Consider the following 23,041-nt stretch of genomic DNA (forward strand, 5'->3'; position numbering starts at 1 on the left):
CTTACTTACTAATGAATGAGCATCTCTTGGGTTCAAGTTTTGAAAGCAGGTACCCAGGTAAGCACAGTTCTCCTACTCTAACTGGCAAAATCTCAACAAGCTAAAAGCAAAAGAACCCTGCAGTGCCACAAAGAACAAGCATGCATCTCTTATCCTGCAGGCAGGAGTCAATCTTCCATCCTGAACTTGCTAAGCTACAAGCTGGAAAATCCATGTAAGAATCTAGTTTTGCACCAGTCAGTTGGCTGTGCCCACAGGGATGCCTGGATTGTGAATCTCTCCTGGAGAGAGGCTGGGGTGCTGGGAAGATCATTTTCATGAATACACTTACTTTCCTCCTTTGAACAAGCACACCTGTTTTCTCTACTAACTCTGCTGCTTCGGTCACTTATGCTCTAGGGAAAGCAGTTGTAAGAAATAGCAGATGCAAAATTTACACAGCAGAGAGCATTCCATCCTTTCAGTTTACAAATTCTGCAGAAAACGACCCAAGTGGTGCAGGACTATTTTATGAACTGTGACCTCAAGCCGCTCATTGAAAATGCAGTTACTATCAAATTGTTCTTTGCAGATTTCCATTTTAAATGATAAACACATTTTGGGTTAGTTACACTTGAACCAGCCACACTTGCATTACAATATTCTTTGCAAAAAGTTTAGACTGTGTAATATTACATTATTGCCTCAATTTTACAGGTGAAGAAACTGAGGCACGAGCATCTTGTGCAAAATTTCTGGAAAATAACACAGAAATATAAGACAATTGTCTATTGTAAATGACAAAATCTGGAAGGGAACTACCATAAATGAGGTTGATTGGAGGTGTAAAATTTGCAGTGTGTTCCCTCTTGGCTAGAATCTCCTTTCAGATGGATTTGCCTGGTGAGACTTGCATGAAATTGACCTCTGAGGATAGAGTCCAACTCTCTAGTATCATGAATGCTATTATTAAAATGAGAAGAGTGGCCCCTGGCCATTTCCAGTTCAATGACTCAAAAATACAGAGTAAGATTATTTTAAAAAGTATCGAAGGGTAGATAATCCAAGCAAGGGCAAAAAACAAAAATTACAAATTGGAAATTGTTTTATTTCTGATTATCTGGAAGAAAGGGTTCAAACAGGCAGAGATCCTGCACACATCAGAGCAGGATTCTGGCTTGGGCAGGTGAGCAAAGGAAAAAGTCCTCAAATAGGGACAAATGAGGGTAGGAATGGGAGTAGAGAAGAAAGGGGAGGATCCAGGTCTGCAGGCAAATGGATGAATAAGAGATCTTTAAACTATTCACTAAGTGCAATTGTTGGATTTTTTTTTTTAAGTAAGACTTCTGCCCTATGAGTAATAACAGTCCTATGAGTTTAAGAGAGTATATTTTAATTTCTCCAAGTTTACTTCACAACAGGCATTTTTAAGTTCAAGAAATATTTTCTCTCATATCAGTGGTCCTTCAACCTGGATGCACTTCCCCACAACCTGGGGAACTTGTTAAAAATCCATTCAGGACATATCTGCTGATTCTGAATTTCCAGGGGTGCTGCCTGAAATTGGCATTTTTTTTCAAAGGTTATCCATGGTTTCTTGGTCACCAATGACATTTGGGGACTTCTGCCCTAGGTGTGCCAGTTTCAAGGCAACCTGAAAAAATGTGTGGCTGTGGGATCTGACTTATACAGTCACCTTCTTTCCTATTCAAGGATCTTCTCAAAGTCTCACCAGGGCTCCTTGTGCACATTTTAGCCCCTCCTCACTTTAGTTATCCACTGGAATCTATTCTCTTTGTGTCCTGTGCTCCCCACATGACTCACAGGGGTGTTACCCTTCCTACCTAAAGCTATGCTCCTAGCACTCCCTTGCCTGGTGAAGTCACCAAAAGTGGGGTAACCCAAGTCACTCTTCTGCCATGGCTGGTGGCTGTGTTATGCTAGGGAAAGCGTCTTCCTCCTACAAGGTTTAAAATTTTTCATCAAGTTACCAAAAAAGGGCTCCTGTGCATTTAAATAATGTTTCCAAAATTTCTTTTCTGCAGAAATTTGGTACCAGTTTTCTTGAGACCTGGATTGAGAGAGATGAGGGGGAATAAACTTGGTCCAAAAAGAGATAATTTGAGTGATGTCACCCCACATGACACTGGGAAGTATCCCCCACTTATTGCCTTTACCCCTTCATGGGTATATCCTGCTTTCTCGGGAGTAATGGGGCTGTACTTATTGGTCTCATTTGTCAGGAAGGAGATCCAGGACTCTCTTTGGCATCTCTACAGGACTCATGGACATATACTCCTGGCAGCCTGTTCTAGCATAACCAAATATCCTAGAGGAGCACACAAAATAAGATTCCTCTTTACAAGAGAAATGTCTTCTGATGCTTGACTTTCTCCTACCTGTACCTGAAAATGCCTATACATATTCCCTGAAGACCATAGAGACCCTTCCAGGAGGTGACATCTCTCTTCTTCATTTCTCTCCACTTTTTCATGAGAGATTAGTGCCACAGACCTGTTATTACACAACTGTTAGCAGTTGTTATATGCAAAGGGTTCCATAGTGAAATCTATTTGGGAAACACCGGATTAAAAACCAATTACTCAAATCCCACAATGGATTAAAAGGATTATACACCACAACTAAGTAAGATTTATCCCAAGTGTGCAAGGCTATTTCAGCACTTGATTAATATAATCCATCACATCAACAGGCTAAAAAATAAAAATCACACAATTATATCAATAGATACAGAAAAAGCATTTGACAAAATCCAATACCTATTGATGACAAAAACTCTAAGTAAACTAGAAATAGAAGAGATCATCCTCAACTTGATAAAGAATATCTACAAAGAAAAAAGCTAACATCATACTTAATAATAAGAAACTCAAAGCTTTCCCAGTAGTATCAGGAACAAGTCAAGGATGTTTTTCCTCTCACCACTTTTTCCCAATATCTTACTGAAAGTTCTAGCTATGCAATAAGGAAATAAAAGGCATGCAGATTGAGAAGAAAAAAATAAAATGTCTTTGTTCACAGATGACATGATCATGTATGTAGAAAATTTTGGAAGAGTTCACATACAAAAAATCCTAGAGCTTATAAGTGATTATAGCAAAGTTATAGGGTACAATGTTAGCATACAAAAATTCAATTGCTTTCCTATATATCAGGAATGAACAAGTGGAATTTGAAGTTAAAAAACATATTACCATTTATATTAACACTCAAAATATTAAATACTTAGGTATAACTTTAACAAACTATCATGAGATCTATATAAGTAAAACTACAAAACTCCGGTGAATGAAATCAAAGGATAGCTAAATAGAGAGATATCCCATATATGTGGAAGATTCATATTGTCAAGATATCAGTTCTTCACCACTTGATTAGTAGTTTTCATGCAATCCCAATCAAAATCCCAGCAAGTTATTTTGTAGATATTGACAAACTGATTCTTAAGTTTACGTAGAGAAGAAAAAGACCCAGAATAATGACTTAATATTGAAAGAGCAGAATAGGAGGTCCCTGGGTGGCTCAGTGGTTTGGCGCCTGCCTTGGGCCCAGGGTGTGATCCTGGAGACCTGGGATCAAGTCCCACATCAGGCTCCCTGCATGGAGCCTGCTTTCCCTCTGCCTGTGTCTCTGCCTCTCTCTCTCTCTCTCTCTCTCTGTCTCTCATGAGTAAATAAATAAAATATTAAAAAAAGAGAGCAGAATAAAGTTGAAGGACTCACATTATCGGACTTTAAGACTTACTATAAAGCTATAGTAATCAAGACAGTGTGGTATCAGCAAAAGAATAGACAAATAGGTCAAGGGATCAGCATAGGGAACCCAGAAATAGACCTACATAAATATAGTCAACTGATCAAAGGAACAAAAACAATACGATGGTGCAAAAAAAAGTCCTTTCAACAAATGGTACTTGAGCAACTAGACATCCACAAAAAAGAAAAAAAGAATCTCAACATAGGCCCTACATTTTTCACAAAAATTAACTCAAAATGGAACAAAGACCTAAAAATAAAATGCAAAACTATAAAACTCCTAGAAGACAACATAAGAGAAAATCTAGATGACTTTGGGTTGAGCAATAACTTTTTAGGTACAACACCAAAGGCATGATCCATGAAAGAAATAATTGCTAAGCTAAACTTCATTAAAATAAAATTAAAAAAAAACTTCTGCTCTGTGAAAGACAATGTCAAAAGAAGGCAAAGACAAACTGCAAACTGGGACAAAATATTTGTAAAGACTCATTGGATAAAAGATTTTTATCCAAAGAACTCTTAAAATTCAACAAAGAAACAAGCAACCTGATTAACAAAGATCTTAACAGATACCTCACCAGAGAAGGTGTACAGATGGAAAATAAACATATGAAAAGATGTTCCATACCATATGTCTTCAGGGAAATACAAATTAAACAATAATGAGATATCACTACACATCTATTAGAATGGCCAAAATCTGGAACACTGACAATACCAAATGCTGACAAGGATGTAAAGCAATATGAACTCTCATTCATTGCTAGTGGGAATGTAAAATGGTACAGTCTTTTGGGAAGAGAGTTTGGTATATTCTTACCATATGATCCAGCAATTGCACTCCTTTACCCAAATAAACTGAAAACTTATGTCTACAAAAAAAACAAAAAACAACTAAGCAAACAAACAAAAATTGCACATGCATGTTTATAGCAGCTTTATTCACAACTGCCAAGACTTGGAAGCAACCCAAATATCTTTATGTAGATGAGTGGGTAAACTATGCTACATCCAAACAATGGAATATTATTCAGTGCTAAAAGTAGATGAACTATCAAGTCATGAAAGGATAGAGAGGATCCTTAAATGCAAATGAAAGAAACCAAACTAAAAAGGCTACATACTGCATGATTCCAACTCTGTGATATTCTGGAAAAGGCAAAATTAAGGAGATAATAAAAATATCATCGTTGCCAGGGGTTGGTGGGAAGTGGTGAATAGATAGGGCATAGAGGACTTTTAGAGCAGTGAGGCTATGCATGTGTTAGAGCAAGGGACTTTTATATTTTAGAGTATGCTCTCAATTACATTATTTAAGCAAACAATAAACAATTAGATTAATAGACACAATCAAAACTAATCTGGGATATTTATATAATTCACCTGATACAGCTGGTTTAAGAAAAAAAGGCAGAAAGGCAAAGAAAATTAGTCCAGATTAATTGCAAGTATTGTGTGTCATGGCAAAGGAGCTTTTCGAAAAACAATTTTAAAAGTCATAGACTAAAAGTTACATTGTGGAGAAGTTATCAACACCACATAATTATCAAGTGTGCAATCTATTAGGAAGAGATAAATCTGTAATTAACCAAAGCATCAACTTTCCTGTTAGGTTCAGGATTCTTACCTAAGTACAACTTCAAGCTACTGTGCCAATAATAGAACCTACAAACCAAATATAAATATTAGTATTTGTGTTAAATATTAGTATTATTAGTCTTTTAAATATGACTGGTACTGTCTCTATAGATTTACAAGTATTACACAATTTCTTCATCAAATAAAATCCTTGACTATGACTTCATGAAGAATGGAATAAAAACAAAGGGAGTCCTGTACAGTCTCCTCCACCTTATGCTAGCTCATTTTGGGTACAATATCTCTCCCATTTTCCCAAAGGGGACTGCGGGCTCTAATTATATTGAGCACTTTTTTTCTTCTTTTCATTAAAGATGTAGGCAACTGAGAGTTGCATCAATGATATTGCCTGGCAGAAGGAAGCCCAGCATTCTTTTTTTAAAATATTTTTTAATTTATTCATGACAGACACAGAGAAGCAGAGACATAGGCAGAGGGAGAAGCAGGCTCCATGCAGGGAGCCAGACATGGGACTCAGTCCTGGGTCTCCAGGATCATGCCCTGGGCTGAAGGCAGCACAAAACCACTGAGCCACCTGGGCTGTCATTCTTCCCTTTCTTCTCTCTGCCTCATCCATTTCTCCTCACCCTATCAAAGGAGAAAGTACAATTTCACCGAAGCTTTCAGGGCCAAGTTGCCTGTAACAAGTGAGCAAGCCAACTCTTGACTCTGAAAAAGCAAACAGTGGAATATCTTGAGTGAGTCAACCTATATAAACAAATATTCTATAATCTATTCCCAACTATGATTTTCAAGAAAGTAACAGGTGGGGAATGGGAGGAAGGGAAGAACAGGGCCTAGATATGATCCAGTCCAGAGATTGAGAATTTAAATTCTTAGTGGGGCCAGGGAGGAAATGAGTAAAGCAAGCCATATGTGATACAATAGGGAGCGGTGGGGACTGTGGCAAAATGCCTAAAAACATCCTTCTGATTCTAACCCAAGATACCCTTTTCACAGATGATGAAACATAGTCCCAAAAAAGTAATTTGTCAGGATGAAAATTCAGATTAGCTTATTTTCCACTAAACAGATTGCCCTTAGATAAGAAGGCAAGATTATAACTTTCCCCAAACCTACAATTCTCTTGTTTGGGGGGTACATAAAACCTGTGACTTAGGGTATTAAAAATGCCATCCCTCTGGATTATGTGCCCTTCAGGTCTTACTCCACCCCATGGGCTACGGCCAAGGCCGCATTTGTTCTCAGGAATGTGCTGTCTAGGGAGGATTCCTGGGATGTGATCTGTGGTCAGTAAGAAAGCCCTTTTGATCCCAGCCACAAGAATGCAGCTGAGCTCAGAATCCCTCTCTCCATAAATCAGAGTCCTCCCGGGAATCACTGGGCGTGGCTCCCCACGCAGGTGCCCGACTGCTCCAGAAATCCTAAGGGAGCATTCCCTCACTTTGAAAGTCTTCTAGGAGCTGCTGGAGTCAAAATGGTAAATCCATAAGACTCTGCATTCACATACAAATTCTTCCCGACTTTCCGGGCATCTGTTTTGTTCATTCTTAGCAACCAGGTGTGAGCGCCTGTCTGCTTGCTTCTGTTTGCTATTTCGTGTCTAGCCTTCAACTCTGAATTTGGCTCAGCTGGTGAACACTGACCAAAGAGTTCTGTGTGTACACTGCTTTTAATTTGTCCAAGGATGCAGAAAGAAGCAGCAGTTCATATCATTTAAGAAGTCAGAATACTGCTGCAGCCTCAGACTGAGGCTGAGCCTCAGCGAGCCAACTAAAGACTGACTGGTGGATTTGGAATCTCCCTCCAAGCTCTTCCCTCCACCAGCAACAAACTTTCACCCTTACAGACCAGCATGAGGTCGGCATGAGACACTTGCCGGAAAGACTCTCACCCAGGCCCAATTTCGAAGGTTCAGACATTCACAGCAGCTATGAAGTTTCTCGATGAATCATATCCCAGGATGTTTAACAGTACACATTTCAGCTTCCATATCCACGAAGATACAGCAATAGGAGCACTTACTAAATACTCAACAGATGTTCCGTACCCATAACTCTACCCACTTACTTTACCTACTTTACCCATTTGGTACCCAAGTACTTTACAGAAACAATGTCATTTAATTCCCACAATAGCCCTAAGAAGTAAAGTTCTGTAAATGAGTGAAGCAAGCCATAGTTACCACTATTAGAGTCTCCATCATATGAGAATGGTTAATTTGCCCAAGTTCACCAAACTAAGGAATAGTGATGCAAAACTCAGAATGCACTTACTCTCATTCCAGGGAACCACACAACTCGAAATGCACATTTGGTAAGAGAAATCTTACCAAGTAGTCTACACTTTTGAAATATGCCTGAGCAGTTGTCAGATGGAGAGGCAAAAGGTCTCTCGGGGACTGTGGGGGCTTCCGAATCACAAGAAAAGAGGGAAGAAGGATAGGGTACCAGTTCTGCTAGGATTCATGGAGCCCCAAATCCATGACACCTCATGGACAAGCAAGGGGGTGCAGGCAGCCTTCTGTGCTGGTGGCAGAGGATATAAGTGCTGCGGGAGAAGGCCACATCCACCTGGGACCAAACTCAAAGAGGTAGGGTCAGGTCTGGTGGTCTTAGAAAAGCTACAATGCTTTTTGTGCAAAGCTACAATATAGGACACACCTAAACACACTTGCCCGGTAGAAAATCTGTCTACTCCCTTCTGTAGATAGGGTGAACATCTTCCAGGAGTTTCCTCGAGGCCAGAGGAGGTCTGGGCACACATCACCAGGTCAAAGCAGGCCAGAGCAGTAGGTAGGTCCCAGTGGTGAGGCTGCAGCCTGCCCAGGCCTTTCTGCTGCCTGCTTCTCTGTCCTCCTTTTCTCCCTGAGTCTCAGAAATGACTCAGAAGAGCAGCTAAGGTGACTCAGAGAGAAGTCCTTTCAATTTCCTAAGAAAACACGTGTGTGGCCAACAAAGAGGTGCATTTCCTCGCAGCCATGTTATTTCAAAGGCAAATATGTCTCCAAAATGGAGCCACCATCCTAGCACCGGGCCAAATCACACTGCGGGCCATTGTTAGTGGAGAGAGGCTATTTAAAATAAATCCAAGCAGGTTTGAAAATGTTGATTTATTCTTCTAAGAAGCTGAATCACACCATGTGGATTGGCAGTATCAAATAAGAAATTCTGCGACTAGTTATTGTAAGTGGGACAAACACAGTTTTGGGGGATTCTGGCAGACAGAGCAATGGGGCAAGGCCCTGTGACTGCTCAGCAGGGCCAGTGGCCCAGGATGCAGAGGCAGGGACTGCAGGGACTGTGCAAGCCCTTCCCTTTTCCCCCTCCCTATTCTGGCTCTCTGCTTCTGACCACTCTAACACCTTTAGTGCTTCTCCTGGATGGAGAGTTAAGAGAAAATGAAGTGAAAATAGTCATCTTTGCTCTTTTCAGTGGCTAAATAAAGGTGACTTATATAATGACCAAATATAATACATCATAATACTTATACAGTGCAATTATAATACTCATATAATGACCAATAGAGGTGATTTATATAATGCTCAAAACTGTCTGCATAATTGTTTCCTTTATAGTCACCATGTAACTCTCTCCGTCCTCTCAAAATACTCCAGAAACCTTAGAAAGAAAAACATTTCCAGTATCATTGTTAACAGGAGGGATTAGGGCCTCAGTGGGTCTTACCTTAGTCTTGGGGGGCTATAGCAGAATACCACAGACTGGGTGGCTTAAAAACAACAGACGCTTACGTCTCACAGGTCCCTGCACTAAGAAGTCAATGATCAAGACACTGGCAGATTCCATGCCCGGTAAGGGTCAACTTCCTGGTTCACAGACAGCCATCTTCTAGCTGCGTCCTCACACGATGCAAGGGGCAAGGGAGTTCTTTGGGTTCTCTTATAAAGGCACTAATTCCATTCCATTAGGTCTTGAGGCTCCACCCTCAAGACATAACCACCTCCCAAAGGCCTAACCCCCGACTACCATCACCCCATAGATTAGATTTCAACACATGGATTCTGAGGGGACACAAACATTAAGTCTACATCAGGCCTCAAGACAACTTTCTTCTTACTCACTTGCCTGGGATCAGGCTCAAACAAATGGATGTGGAGGAATCAGCTCTCTTGTGTTTCAACCCATTCCTTGTCCTCAATCCAGACACCAAGTGATCAAAGTGCCCTCCCTTGAGCCTTCTTCCTCCTCTTTTTCCCCCTTATAGACACTTCTCCTACTCTTGAGTTCCATCTAACAAGATAATTCATACTAGTCACTAAGGTATGAAACTTAATGGACATTGACACCAAAGTATCATATTCTGAAAGAGGCAAGGAAATTCTAACCAGAAAGGACTTCTTCCAAATGTTAACAGCCAACACCTGTGTAAGAGGGCCTCCTGGGTTCACAAATCCTCTCTTGTATATCGTGTGTCTGGGGCCAGGCAGGGACCTCAGTGAGCAAGGCTGAATTGCTGGGGAGGCTCTGGGGACAGGAGAGCACACATCCAGACCTTTCAGGATTGGGAGGTGTGCAGCTGTGACCACAGATAGTTATCCCCTTGTGGGCATGCTGGCCCTGTTCTCAGAGACTTCAATGATTCAAGAAAAGACAGAACTATAGATTTTCATGTGAAATCTCAATATTTTTATGTTAGTTCCCAATTCAGTTGAAAACATAAAAATAATGTGTATCAGGGCAAACAACCCCCATCAACCAGTTGGTGCGGCTCTTAGGTTGCCAACTTGCTCACCCTTTGCCCAGTCATGCAAATATTCAAGGTCTCCAGCACCATGTGAAAGACTCTTGGTCACTAATCGTAGTAAAGAGCAAAGGGATTTTCATGGCCACTTCCTTTTTCAGTTAGTGGAGAATCCCTGCCCCCGCCCCCCAAGTGACAATATAGCCAAGGCTTATTTGAAACACAGGCATATTCCTGGCGGGCTTGGGGCCCAGGCTTCTGCCTACATCTATGCAATAAAGTAGATCTGCTGCTTCTTGAATTGTTCATCCACCTCCAGGAGCCTGCCACCCAGTCAGCGTGAGGTTCAAGACAATCCCAGACCTGGCTTCAAGATCCTGCCTGAGCTCACTGCTGTCACCCACGTTCCTCCCTCACCTTCTGTTCTGGGGACAAATCTGGCTCTGGAAAGTTGAATCCTCCAACTGCTGCCTTGCTCCAATATTTGAGACGTTGGAGGGATTAAGCCTTTCAGTGCTCAAGGCTATTTCCTTAATTAATCAAAACTAATGACAGAAACACTTTCATACAAATGTCTCAGAATCGATCTCCAAGTTCCAGAGTCTGAGAATGACCCACTTTTCTCCCCAATAAGGAATGTTTTCACAATACTTCCTGCTCACAGTTCCCAAATTGTGAAGTAGAAACATGCTGAATCTTCAATTACAGACGTGACAAAGAAAACGTGCATAAAGGGAAATCTTTAATTCAGTTTTCAAATTTCTGAAAAATTCACCTCTCAGGATTTCAAAAATCCTCTGAGAAGAGACTTTCATGGCAGCTGACAAAGATTCCAGACAAAGTTCCCTAAATTCAATTATCCTAACTAGCCAGTCTCCCCACATCTTCCAGTCATCCAACCAACCACATTTCCAAAGCCGGCATTTCTCTCTGTGGGACATAGCAGGCTAAATTCAAGTTAAACTGAAGAAGAGAGAGGTAGAAACCCTGACCTGCCTCAGAATGTGTCCCCTCAATCTTATTATGGAAAACAAGGGCTACAAAAACAGGTTTGTTTAACTCTTACATTCACTGGCTGAAAGAATAAAAAGAAAGCAAGCTATTGTGTTCATCTTCAGATTAGCCCTCTAGTCTGTCACTGTAATACTGATTAGTAAACAATGTCCATAATTAAACTGTTGTTGGAGACACAAATGCCCCACGAGCCTGAGCTAATGAGGTGGTATTCAACTCCTTTACAAAGGCTGGCCAAATACAATCCCAGGAATGTTAATGCTGCCAAGTATCTGGGAGGCTCTCAACAGTGGGAAGACCACTGAGTTGAGGTAATTAAGTCTCAACAGCCTGCTAGAGAATTCTGTGCCAATGCTATTTGTTTGTTTAGGACATGTGCTTAGGTACAAGGGATTGGACATCTCTAAAACCAAATTGAGCACATTGGGCATCAAAGCACCCCAAGTCCTCTGCTGAGGCCTGTGACATTAATGTGCATGACAAGGGGGCAAGGGGGCCACAGTCTCCTAATTGTTCCAGAGACCTTTTAGTCTGGGGGGGGAGACTACATGTCTTGGTACTTATGTAATTAATTGCACTGAAATCCTCAGTGTAAGGTTCCCTTGAAGTCTGGCTGTATGCTAACCAGGGCACAATAGATTTATTAGAGAATACTTTTCCATTCTTTTTGCTCTGGGAGATAGATGCTTCTCCATAAAATATCATCATACCGAATTATTTTGTCTAGAAACCAGAGAATCACATCTATTCTTCAATTCCAGAGGGTATTCCCAATAGGAACATTTTATTTTCCTCCCTGTTTTTCTTGGATTCTCTTGAAAATTCCAATATGTGGCCTAAGTCACATTGCAATAAGGAATATCACATCAGGGGAGCCCTTCTAAATGAGGATTCCTGCACACGACCATTTCCACCACATGTCCACATTCATTATGTACTCCTACCAGCCGGCAGGCCCCTCCACAATTGGCCCATGGCTGCCAACATCCCTTCAGTTATTCATTGAAGCTCCAAGAGGGGATCCAGATTCTGCCTTCTGGGGCCCAGGGGCTTCCACCTGGAAGGGTTTTTTTTTTGCTCAGTGATGAGGATAGGAGAGATGGGGCATTACACACCTGATATTCCAGCAACATTTCACTGCAGCCTTGAAGATGTCATCAGGAGGTCAAGCTCCCTGGGGGGACAAGATTATGACACTTCTCTATTCCCAGAGATCAAAGGAAAACCAATTCCTGTCACAAAACTTAGAAGAAGGCAGGAAAAATGCTGGACCTGCCACAACTTAGCTCTGTCCATTCATTTATTCATTTGGAAATGTTGAAGCAAACCCACTACAAACCAGGCCCTGGGGATGCAGAGATGAGCAAATAGAAACAATCCCCTCACTCACAGAATGTATTGCCTACTGGGGTAGACAAGTATTACCCAAATCATTACACACTTAACCATGGAAAGTGCTCTGTGAAACAACAATGACAAAACCAGAATGCTAAGCAAGCCACTTAAGCAGGCTGGTTTTCCTTTTCCATATCTATTAAATCCAAGTTGTTACAAGAGTTACTCCTAGGTTGTAGGATAATTTAGTGTGTTATTTGATGACTGTCTCTTTCTGCATTTTTGTTCTTGGAGGCTAGCTAACATCATAATTCAAACTGTAGGTGTAAAAGTAAATCAGCTATCTGATCCTGGCGATTGACTTAAACTCTCTGAGCCTCAGTTTCCATAGTCTGAGACATGGACAATGACAGCCCTTTCCTCAGTGGCTGGCTGTAAGGAGTAAATAAGATGAACCTCCAGAATGGGTGCGTATTATAGAGCAGATACCCTGAGGATATGTTATGTCTACCAAAAAAATGAACATATGTCAAGTTTCACATGGTTTTTTTGGGTTTTGCTTTTTGCTTTTATTGGGGGGATCTCTCTGTAATCTCTACTGCCCTAGCACCTGTCAGTTCCAGGATCCCATCACTATAATTGTCTTCCTTCTTCAGGTACTACCAGCATTCCAGGTCTCTTGTTGAGGGCAACATGGGATTCTACTTGAAGAGGAGCAGACTCATCCTCTAAACTTCCTCTGTTGTGTGTCTTCATAACTCTTCTGTAATGGTTTTCTCTCACTACAATGCCTCTATTCCAAAGCATATATGTGGCTGGGGGTATCGTTTGGGATTCAGAGGTTGGGTTTGAGGAGACAAGGGTGGTAACCATTTCTTCCCCACTTTGTCCCCCAAATTCAAGACCTACCCAAGCCTGAGGTTTAATTATAACTATGACTATCACTGGTCACAAAACGACCTGACCCTTTGGAAAATGCAGCCACAGAACTTGGCTCACCAACCTCTTATGACAATGCATTCCACAGACTTTATGGAAGACTCTTCAGCCTTTAAAACATGGTTAAGTAAATAAATAACTTACCAGCCCCAAATTCCTACACACCCCATTTCTTCTGATTTTTGTGAGGGTGACCTCTGGCAAAACTCAACAAGAAGAGCGACCCAGTCATACTCCTTTTCACATAAATATCAGGAACTACTCACGAAAATGCATCCCAGACAGTGTGCTGGAAAACACATCTGCCTGTGGCTCTTTGTTGGTCTTCTCTCTCCTTCTGGAAGGAGGAATTTCCTAGAAGGAGGTAGTGAAGGCTACAAGGCCTTCAATTTCAAGCTAATTAGAAGCTAGAGACATTGTTAAAAATTTAAATAATCATGTAAAATATGCTATTTTCATTTTACTCCACCTCAGACATTTTTCAGCCACCCAAAAAGATGGGCCTCTTATTTCCTAACTCTACCAAAAAAGAGAACTGTTCTGTTATTGTTAACATGACCCATTATCACTGAATGCATTGTCTATTGCCTAACTCATGTTTAAAGAGTCCATTTTAATAGAGGTAAAATTTCAGTGAAAACCCACATCCTAAAGTAAAAGTTTTGCTGCAGTGGAGAACCCAGTGGAATCTCTACTCCACCGTGTACTAGCCATGTACTTACCCAAAGGGTAAGGATAGTAGCTTCCATAAGAGGGTAAGGAAGGAACAGGTTTTTTCCATGGAGTGAGAGTTTGAGGAAGGGCCAGGAGGAGGTGTCTGGTCTAAGCACTTGCCTCTTACCCTGTGAGGAAGGATGCACAGAATATGAAACAAGAGATAATCAGTCCCCAAAGTTCCAAGCATGCTCTGGCTTCAGGTGGCTTTACTGTGAACACCACCCAGGGCCCCAAGGAGAATCTGAAGCCTCAAAGGAAAAGCCATTGGCTGCCCTGATCTAAAGGATGAAGCCAATGTCAGCACAGAACTCAGAAGCTGTGCTGAAGACCAAGGACCAAGACGTACAAAGAGTCAACATTGGTTTCGTTAGGCAAAGCATGCAAAAGTGAGGACACTGCTGTTGGCCCACAAGCACAGATTCTCTGTCAACTCCCCACATCACAAAGCAAAACATAGAAGCACAGATGGCAGAAGCACAAAAAAGAAATTAAAAACCAGTTGTAATAATAGAGCTCAATATTATAATTAGGTTCAGCAAGTCTTGAGGTCTCTCCTTCAAAAATATCTGGAATCCATCTGGCTCTCTCACCCTATCTCTTACTGCACCTTCTTTTCACTGCGCTATCACCACAGGCTCCATCCTGCTCTCCCCTGTGCCCTGAGCTCCTGGCAGCCACTCCACAGAGCCTCAGGGTGATCTTTCTGAGACATAAATCAGGTCAATCTCACCCCCAGGCTGGCCCAGGACCAGGGCAAGAAGGATAAGGAACTCAGCATCAGTTATGTGCAAGGTCAGACCCTGTCTTTATTTAAAAATGTGATATTTTGTTCATCATGGATTTTTGCATCCATTTCCATTTTTTAAACATATAATTTATCTCAATTATTGAATATTTTGGCACCCCCTGGAATTTTGTGCCTTACTTTCCTGACGTGGCTCCTAGACCCTAAATCCCCCAACTGTTTCCTGTACACTCCTTCTTATGGCCTATGAGCCTTGGGTGACTAGACCACTGTCTTCCTCTGAACCACTCTCTCCAGCCACACTGGCCCCCATGTTTCCATGTTGCTTGGCATCCCAAGCTCCCTCTGGCTTTAGGACTTTGTGATTTCTGTCCCCTCATCTTTCAATGCTCTTTTTCCAAATAGCTGAATCCTTCTTTGGGTAGCACTCAGATGTCACCCAAATATCACCATTCACAGTGGTCTTCCCTAACTGATCAAAGTGAAGAAAAGCCCATCCAGCCCCAGTCAGTCTCTTTCACCCATCCTGACAGATGGTCTTCATGCCACTTGCCAGGAAATAACATTACCTAGTCTGTTTATTTGTTCATCTGATTTTTTTCTATTTCTCCCTCTCCACCCACATAAGATCCATTAGAGCAAATCTTTCTTTTTGTTCACTCTTTCTCCCAAGAGACAGAACAAGTTCTGATGCAAGTAAGAACTCAAATATTTGTCAAATGAATGAATGTACTACAGCTACCAAATATTTAGGTTAATAATACAACTAAGTATGCAGTATTTAAAGACTGGACATATTTAAAACCATAAATGCAATCCTTTTTTACCAAGTGAATAACTCCAAGAGTGGGACAATTTTCTATTTTTTCCTGAAAGTAGTTCTCAGTGAAGAGAGATAGTCACCATAGTACATTTGTGAAAAGAATTCCTCTCTTCCATGTGATATTCAGCCCTTCTCTATCTGTATATGTTGGGCAAATCAAGTTTACATCTCTCTCCACTTAAGAATTTGATTTCCTTAATTATAAAATTAAGAGAATAAATGGCAATACTGATAACCTCCTTGGAAAGCAGTCCACATTCACAGGCCATTGGTCTCTGAAGCCCTTTCCAATCCTAACATTCCAGATCACTCAAATTTGTAGGTCACCCACTACTGACTTACACATGTAAAAGAAATCACATCTTTGTTGTGATCAGAAGAACCAGGTGGCCGCTGGTGCCTTCTAAGAAATCTCCAAAGAAGGAAAGCCCAGACTAGAAAGTTTTTATCATTCACATAAAAATTCCTATCACCATCCTCCACATGAACAACATAAATAAATATTCATTAGGTAATTAAAAATCAGCTTCACATGAAATTTTGTAAGTTTACTACATATATACTGGACTCCATACTGGGAAATCTAATTTATATTATCGTATTTAATCCTTTTAACACCACCTCTGTGCGACAAGTGATACAGGTCCACAGTCCTTTATCTGCAATTACAAAACCCAAATCTCTAAAAACTAAGTTATTTTTTAACTCTTTTGGTGACAAAAACTGGCGTGAATGAAATTATAAGAATATAATTACAATTATTATTTAATCCATCTACTATAAATGCTTGTATGTGTCATCACAGAAATAGGATGTTTGATTGCAAGGAACTTCTGGGATATTCCATAATATATAATGTGTGTACTACATTACTTCTATTCAGACAAAATCTGGAAAAAAACCTCTAAGTTCCTAGACATAAGTGGTCCCAAAGTTTTTTGATAAAGAATTGGCTATTAAACTCAGTTGATAGGGGAAAACATTGAGGCATAGATGTTAAAGTAACTTGCCCAAAGTCACATAACTAGAATATGATAGCGTCAGGTTTTGAACACAGGTCTTTTGACTCCAATTACATTTATTACCTTTAAGTAGCTAATTTTCTAGGAATGAAGACAAAACATCTATTAAATAACTACAGCAAAAAGGGGAAGGTAAATAAGTGTCATAGAGGAATACAAATAATTCAAAGGAGAGAGATTCTTTGGCTGAATTTTTCCAGGAGGGCTTTGTGCCAATACTTTTCTTTTTCACAAATATCACTTTTGTCACAGCTCAAGGAGGTTTGGCCATAGGCATGCTGTTACTTCAGTAACCCCAGGCTAGCAGAGGAGCTGGGGGTATATCTAATGACTGGTACCCAAAGTGGAGCTGGATGTTTGAGGTTGAGAGGGCCAGGGTTAGAGGTAGTTGAGATAAATAAGGTAAGAAAAGTTGACACTTACTGAAGACAGTGGGGCTGTTCAAATATGGCATCTAAAGATCATAGCAAGCTTGGATTCAGACTCAGATTTCAAAAACCCAAATTGGCCATGCACAGGTATTCAGGGCTAGAAATCACACTATGTATGTGGCCCTAAAAACCTAGAGGAGAATTTCATTTAAGATGGACCCAGATCCATGGAGCCCCCAGGCATGTGATAAACAAGATTGAAAATCCACCTAGGGAGGGGCACCTGGGTGGCTCAGTTGGTTGAGTGTCCAACTCCATTTTAGTTCAGGTCTTGATCTCAGGGTCGTGAGTTCAAGCCACACAATGGCTCCATGCTGGGCATGGAGTCTACTTAAGAAAAAAGAAAATCTACCTAAAGAAACAAACTCTCCACCCAAGTCTCATGGAGCGCCCTCAGAGATAATGCCAAAAATACAAACTTATATGAATTCACAATCAAAAAAATCACACAATCTACCAGGAGACAAACAAGAGTCATTGGGAACAACAAATAATAGAACAGACCCATAAAGGTTTCAGATAGTGATATTATCAGATTCTGAATGAAAGATAAGTGCATTTAATATTTTTAAATAATGAAAAAAGCTATAAATAAGGAGGCAGAGACTACCTAAAAACAGATAAAATGACTAGATAAATTTGAAAAAAAGCTAAATAAAATTTTCAATTATGTTAATAGAATAATTGCTACTTAAAATTCAGTGAAACCACAAGCAAACAATCAACCAAATGCTGAATGTAGGGCATTGAATAGGACAAATGAACTGTTTCTTCAAAAACTAAATGACAAGGAGGAAAACACAGGGAATGGAAACAGTTATAGATTAAAAGAGATGTAAAAACCTCCACCAAATGCAATGCAAGGATCCTGATTCAAATAAACCAAATATAAAATATTGTTTAAAAATTATGTTTATAGGACATCCCTGGGTGGCTCAGTGGTTTAGCGCCTGCCTTGGTCCAGGGCGTGATCCTGGAGTCTGGGGATCGAGTCCCACATCGGGCTCCCTGCATGGAGCCTGCTTCTCCCTCTGCCTGTGTCTCTGCCTCTCTCTCTCTCTCTCTCATGAATAAATAAATAAAATCTTTTTTTAAAAATTATGTTTATAGAGAATTGTTTGAAGGACAACAAATATTTATTTTCTGTTCATTTTGCTAAGATGAGCTTTTGTCTTAGACTCATACTGAGGGACATTATAAAAAACAGCCATATAACAGCTATCCACAGTTTTTACTGTAAGGATGCCATCTGACATAATGGCCCCTACTTTATAGTGTGGTCTTTTTTTTTTTTTTAATTTATTCATGAGAGACACACAGAGAGAGAGAGAGAGAGGCAGAGACACAGGCAGAGGGAGAAGCAGGCTCCATGCAGGGAGTCCAATGTGGGACTCAATTCCAGAACTCCAGGATCACGCCTGGAGCCAAAGGCAGACAGACGCCCAACCGCTGAGCCACCCAGGCGTCCCTAGAGTGTGGTCTTAATGAAGACCTACAGTATGATTTGCTTCCAGGTCTCCAGAAAAACTATGCTTCTCCATTGATTCAATCCTATCTCTAGGATCCAACTCCTGAAACTATGCCTGTTTTTCTTTCTTACATTGGTCTTTAGGAAACTCAAAGTCAAATATTCAATTCATGTCAAGCAGCTTCACAGAACTACATGGGATATATTCCTATGAACTATTTTATCACAAACTAGCTCTATTTACCTTTCCTTGGACTCCTTTAACTATATATAGTTGTTACTTTGCATATTTTTTTATAATCTACTTCAAGGTTTAAATAAAATTTTAAGCCACCTCAAATTCTTGGTGTCTGTTTTAAAAGGAACTTTTACATATGTTTTGTGTATGGAAGGGTGATTAGAGATGGTACATATAATGTGCATGTCATATGGGCACTCAACAAAATTATTTCTGCATTTAGCTTTTCATCTCCTTTAAGCTATAGCTCTTTAGAGGCGCAAATTGTATCTTTTTCAAGTTTATATCACACATAATGCCTTGAACACTTAAATAATCTATTTAGGAGTAAAAGAATCAGAACATCATTAAGATCCCACAAAACAATGTAATGCTCTAGGACTTATAACAGAAATGAATTCTAAGCTACATTCTTTGAAGTAAATGTTTGAATGTGTGTACTAGATAGATTTTCATGACCTACTAAGTCACGAAGTTCTGAAGATAGAGATAAATATTGATGGGTATTTGATAGGTTAATACATTGCATTCTACTGCTAAGTAAATTGAAAACGCCCAAATGGAAAATGCAGATATAGCAAACTCATTTGACTCTCTCTTCTTTTTAAATCTGTGTTCTGTCTCAAAGTTCAAGCTCTTACAGATTGTTATCCTCAATCATAGCATATGATAATTTAGTACCTGACTCCAATTGAAATTCCATATATCTCATTTTCTGTTTGTATTAGTGTAGTCTAAATAACACTAGAAGCTAAACAGCAAGGGGTACTGGCAATGTGATTCTCAGTTCCTAGGAAACCAGAACTGCAGGAGAAATGAGAGATGGGCTAACCAGGGATGGACAGGCTACCAAAAGCAACCGCAATATCTGCATATACTATATTTTTTAAAAAGAATTTATTATTTCCATTTTGTAAGTCAGGAAACCAAGGCTCTCAAAAGTTAACTTCCCTGAGGGCCATAATTTGAAAGTGACCAAACCAGAATTTGAACCTAGGGATAATTAATTTTATTTTATTTTATTTATTTTATTTTTAAGATTTTATTTATTCATGACAGACACAGAGAGAGAGGCACAGACACAGGCAGAGGGAGAAGCAGGCTCCAGGCAGGGAGCCCAACGTGGGACTCGATCCTGGGACTCCAGGATCAGGCCCTGGGCTGAAGGCAGGCGCTCAACTGCTGAGCCACCCAGATGTCCTGAGATAACTAATTTTAAAGCTTCTTCCATACTACCTTGCAATGGAGAGAATTGTCACCAAAAAGTATAAACATATATATAGGAGTTTAGAAGAATGAGAACAACATGAGCATCTACTGTGAACCAAGCACTTTTACATGCCTTATCTTATCAAAGTCATACAATTTTGCTTGGTAGGACATTTTTTTTATCCACAGACCAGATGAGTCTCAGAAAAGAAAAGTGACATCCTCAAGGTCACATAGCAAGTAAATACATAGCTGGGAATCATATCCATATCTTATAACCCAAAATCAGGGATTCCAAAGGCCCACTTCTCAAACAAAAAGTACTTTCAAGGTCCTATTTCTATTGAGTTTTGTTCATACCTTGTTTGACCAAATCTCAAGAGCCAGGCCAGGAAGGGGTCAAAACTGGCCAGTCAGAGTGGCCCTGTCCGACAGGAGTAGGGTGGCCAACCATCCTAGTTTCCCCATCGGGAGAGTTTCTCAGGATACAAGCCTTTCAGTGCTGAAATCATGACAATTCTGGGAAGATACTGATAGGAGAACTCAGTGGAATGAAGTAAGATGAGAACATACCAGGGAAAAATGACACTCGGGTTTAATTCACACTAGTGGATTCAGGAATGAGTGCAGAGCCTTTCCAGATTTTGATAAGATCAATGAAATTCAGAATGCTGTTTGCCTAATACAGAGGGATAAAGACATCGACAGAGAAGCCAGATTCAAACCATCAATTTCAAAATTATATTATGTAGATGGATGTAGGGCAAAGAGCTTGGGGGAAAAAACCCTTGGTCCTGAAAAAAGTGTACAGTTACATGTTTGTGAGGGCAGTTCTGGTGCTATATGAACAATTTCATACCCAGAAAGCATTCTTGGCCTAGTGTAGGAGAAATATCACCTTAAATGTGCTGTGTTCACAAGACTGGCTCCTGAATCCCTAGAACTCAATCCCAACCCCTTGTTTTCTTGCCTGTCCCCTACTGGATCCGTTCACCATGAGGTTAATAGTTCCATGCAGAAGTGGCCCAGGTGTGGCCAGAAAATCATTCCAGTGAAAGAGGCAAGATAGCAGAGGGTTTTTGCAATTTTCTTAATATTTCTTAATATTACTTTTTAAAACATTTTACTAGAGTATTATCTATGCACAGAGAAGTACACAAATCATTAATACACAGCTGATATTTTTTCAAAAACTAACTACACACGTGTAACCAGCACTCAGATCAGGAAATAAAATATTAATGGTACTTCATTACCCATCCAGAGGTAAACTATTATCTTGAGTTCTAAAACTAAAGCTTAGTTTTGCCTGTTTCTGAAATGCATAAAAGTGAAATCATTTATTAAGTGTTCTTTTCTAGCTGGCTTCTTTCACTCAGTATTTTCTTTGTGAGATATTGTTGCATGTGGCACTAGACAATTCATTCTCATTGCTGTATAGTCTGCCTTTGAATAGCCATACTATAATTTATTTTCTATTCTGTTGTTGATGACCATTTGAGTGGTTTCTAGCTTGAGGCAACTATAAATAGCACTCCTGTGAACTTTCTTATACTTTCTTTCCTTTTGGTGAATATGTGTATGCATTTCGGTTGGTTATATATGCCTAGGGGTGAAATTGTAGGGTCAAGGGATATGCATGCAAATGTTCAACTTCAGTAGACATTGCCAAATAGTTTTCAAAGCCTTAACCATTTGGGAGAAGAGCACAATTGGGGATGGAATCACAGATTTAGGAAAAATTCTGGAAACCCAGTGAGCACATTCCCTGGCTGACTTGCATTCCCATTGACTCTGCTGGGCACAAACCTCCTAATAAAAAAAGTACAAAACCTCCTGTTCACACCTCTTTTATTAATCATAACTTGGTAAAAGCAGCCATGGAATGACCCCAGGTAAGGACCCTACCTTTAAACTTACAATGCTCCTAAACTCCTGACTCCAAACTGGCCAAGCATGGCAACAGTCTGGAACATACTTTCTAAGTGCAAAGACCTGGATTGGGCTCAGTTACCGACCAGCAAGACATTCAGCCTCAGTTTCCTTATCTGCAAGTTGGCAATTGTCATATAAAGGTACTTGTCCAGTCCAGGGCTTTATGCCAAAGAGATTGTATTAGTTATCTAGAATTGCCATAAACAAATACCACAAACTGGGTGGCTTAAAATAACCGAAATGTATTCTCTCACAGTTCTGGAAATCAGAAGTTGGAAATCAATAAGTCAGCAGAGATAGTTCCCTCTGGGAGAATCTGTCCCACGCCTCTCTCCTAGCTACTAGGTAACCCCTGGTATTCCTTGGCTTGCAGTTACTTAATTTCTGCCTACATTGTCACATGACCTTCTTCCCTGTGTGTGTCTCTCTCTGTGTGTTCACCCTAATCCAGTGTGACCTTGTCTTAATCTAGCTAATTACATCTACAAAGACCTCACTTCCAAATAAGGTCACATGCTGAGGTTCTGGGTAGAAATGAATTTTGAGGAGACACTCTTCAACCCAATACAGAGGCTTTCAATAAATAGCAACTATAAGTATCTACTTATTTTATTGACTGATGGACGGATGGGCCTCTCATTGATTAACTCAAATATTTATTGAGTATCTATAATGGGCCAGGCACAGTTATAGGTGCTGGTGATACATTTCCTGCTCTCATGACAATTAACAGATAAGTGGGTCTATGAATAATCAGATGGTAAAACAAGAAGAAAAGGAAGCAGGAGCACTGTATCTAAAAATTCCTACTTGTTTCCCCCATTATATCCTCCATGCAACCTTCTGCTCTGGGCCCGTGTTGTCTCAGCTCTTCATCGTGTTCTTTGTAAAGGATGACATGGATTTTTCTATCTGAAAATGAGAAAACCCACTCCAGATAGCACTTTCCATTACAGTGGACAAATTAATCATGATTATCCCACAAACTGGAGACTTGTATAAGTAGGAAATCGTTCCAAATGGAAGAATAGCTCACAGGGTAGGAGGTAAATCCAATTCCACAAGTGATAATAAGAGAGAGCAAAAAGAGGGCAGTTATGTATCAGG

General features: G+C 40.2%; 1 protein-coding gene across 47 annotated transcripts in view; it reads right to left on the reverse strand.

Moving 5' to 3' along the window:
* The window catches only part of BMP4 (bone morphogenetic protein 4), a 348,264-nt gene that overhangs the window by 229,445 nt on the left and 95,778 nt on the right, over positions 1 to 23,041 (reverse strand). For 40 of the 47 annotated variants that reach the window (XR_007412341.1, XR_007412338.1, XR_007412336.1 and 37 more), the window contains one exon: positions 14,069 to 14,188. The exons of the other annotated variants lie outside the window; for them this stretch is intronic. The gene's annotated coding sequence lies outside the window, so the exon portion shown is untranslated. The remainder of the gene's footprint in view (positions 1 to 14,068; positions 14,189 to 23,041) is intronic. 47 annotated transcript variants of the gene reach the window in all.

The sequence above is a fragment of the Canis lupus genome, chromosome 8 (assembly GCF_003254725.2).
Source record: "Canis lupus dingo isolate Sandy chromosome 8, ASM325472v2, whole genome shotgun sequence".
NCBI classification, from domain to species: domain Eukaryota; kingdom Metazoa; phylum Chordata; class Mammalia; order Carnivora; family Canidae; genus Canis; species Canis lupus.